This window comes from Papaver somniferum, chromosome 1 (assembly GCF_003573695.1).
Source record: "Papaver somniferum cultivar HN1 chromosome 1, ASM357369v1, whole genome shotgun sequence".
NCBI classification, from domain to species: domain Eukaryota; kingdom Viridiplantae; phylum Streptophyta; class Magnoliopsida; order Ranunculales; family Papaveraceae; genus Papaver; species Papaver somniferum.
Genome location: NC_039358.1, coordinates 70,820,121 through 70,822,376, shown reverse-complemented (window position 1 = coordinate 70,822,376; position 2,256 = coordinate 70,820,121). Strand labels below are relative to the sequence as shown.

At 35.0% G+C, this 2,256-nt stretch overlaps 1 pseudogene; it reads right to left on the bottom strand.

Moving 5' to 3' along the window:
* Window positions 1–580: 580 nt before the first annotated feature.
* Window positions 581–1,601, bottom strand: LOC113331454 (annotated as a pseudogene).
* Between the last annotated feature and the right edge of the window lie 655 nt (window positions 1,602–2,256).

Below are 2,256 nucleotides of genomic sequence, written 5' to 3'. Positions count from 1 at the left end.
TCTGTGGTTCGACCCTGACTTGCACACATCTACTACAACAGACCCTGTGCACTTGCAGGTATAACAAGTAGGCTTCTTTCTTGCTCTTATTTTACACTCTTAAAAGCCTACCACGTATCAACTATTACGGTTGATCCATTTCGTCTGATTAAGTTTACTTGTCTTGCAAGTTCTTTTCTTTCCTAGTTTGATTAGATTTCTTTTTTCTTTTCTGTTTAGTCGGTTCTTGTGAACCTATTTAAAGGTTATGCCTTATTGTTTTGAGATATACATTATTATCAAATTTGATTATCAATCCCATAACCTTAAAATCTTGATCCTAGAATCAGATTTTAATTTAGTTCCGTCTTCACAACCCTAGCAACTAGTTTGCTATCTCTTATCTGTGCTACATTAACACCTAAGTAATTAAAATGAAAATATCTTAATTAAAAAAAATATTGACCAGCTTATTCCTATATTTGTTCCTTCCCCAGCTAAAAACAATATTGAGCAGCTAAAAAAAATATTGAGCAGCATATCGGGAAGACAATCTTATTTGTAAATCATTTATAAGATTTACATTCACGCTTGGGTCTGATATTGGTGATTCACAAAAATGATTACAGTTCTAGTAGTTCAGAAATTCCTTCACCATTTTGATGCTCGGTTGAAGAATTTCATTCTCCCAAATTTTAGATGACTTCCCACAGGAATCTGACTCTCTTTCCAATATTGCTCGAATAAAATTGGTTGCATCTAACTTCTGGATATTCCATCCAGATGACTTCAACATTTCAATCTTGTGGATTTGCTTATTAGCCAACGCATGTGTTGTATTTCATTGCCTGAAGGGATTTTTGAAATAGCATCTTTTTGCATGATGAAACATTACTTTCGGGACGGTCCTGGTGATGTTTCAAATAATCGCCATTAGTTGGGACAAATCTGTCTGTACCTAAAGCGCTACTATCATGATTTCGTGCAGGTGGGTATACCTTGAAAAACTCTGCAAACTCGGGTACCCCAATTGATTTCGCGATACCAACTGAAGGAGTATCCGATTCGTAAAAATTTTCTAACTCCTTGAACATGCCAGAGAAAATCATTTCATCTACTCGAACAGAAAGAAATTCTTTGAGAACTGGTAATGAAACATCAATCCACAAGAAACAACAATCATAACCTAATTCAGCAGAGACTTCTGTTCCGACATCTAGCGAATATGTTGGATCAGCAGTGGAGTGTTTCGCCAAAAATGCATGGATAAATAAATGAGTTAGACCCGCCGACTAAAATGGGTAAACTATTGCGAGACCAGATATCTGAGACTTTTGAAGCAGCAATCGAACGAAAATCAACTGCAGTTAACTCCCATCATTTGAGTCATATTCATCGATTAGATGATGACGAATACCGCGACGTTCTTCCATTGGCATCTTATTAGTTAAGATATCAAGACCATGATAGAATGGCATTTTGTCTGAGTTGATAATTTCCGAAGGAGAAAAATGAGTTGCTAAATCAATTGCAAGCCGGGACTTGCCAGTACCAGTTGCACCTATAATGACTACGATCTTTTCAGTACTTTTGTTTTGAACAAGAAGATCACTAATACCCATTTATTTATTTTGGATAGCTATTGCAAAATAAATTGATCAAAAATGTGGGTACAAGAGCCTTACACCCCAAGAGAAAACAAATTTTGCTTTGGCCACGTTTCAACTGTCATAAACCACCAGATTATCGGTGTATTTGACTATTTGTTCTGAAATTCCCTCCCTTAATATCTTTTCCGTTTATGTCATTTAATTCCGGAAGATTAAGAACATATCTTGTATCTTGATTGAGGGGAAAAATCCCTTATTTTTCTCTTACAAAATCTTCTGAAATTATTAGGTCATTGGTCATAGGACTTTGAAATTTTTTGTAACTTTGTCGTCCATGTGTATTTTCTTGAGTTCGATTTTTTTTTCACAAAATTGGTCAGAAAGACCAAAACAAACAATTCCTGGGTAAAATAGATTTCTACTTTTGACACTGTTTATATGGACAAAAATCAGAAAGTACACTATTCAATTAGCCAATTTGGATATTTCATCCAGGATCTTGTTTATTTATTAACCGGAACAGTCCATTATGCCCTTCTTCTTTAAAAATATTGTTATTAATCATACCACTACTAACATATACGGACGTACTCTGAACAGGAAGCTTGAATTGACTAGTTAGTGTGTCTACCCTTGTAGATCAACAACAACATTTTACGACAAATAC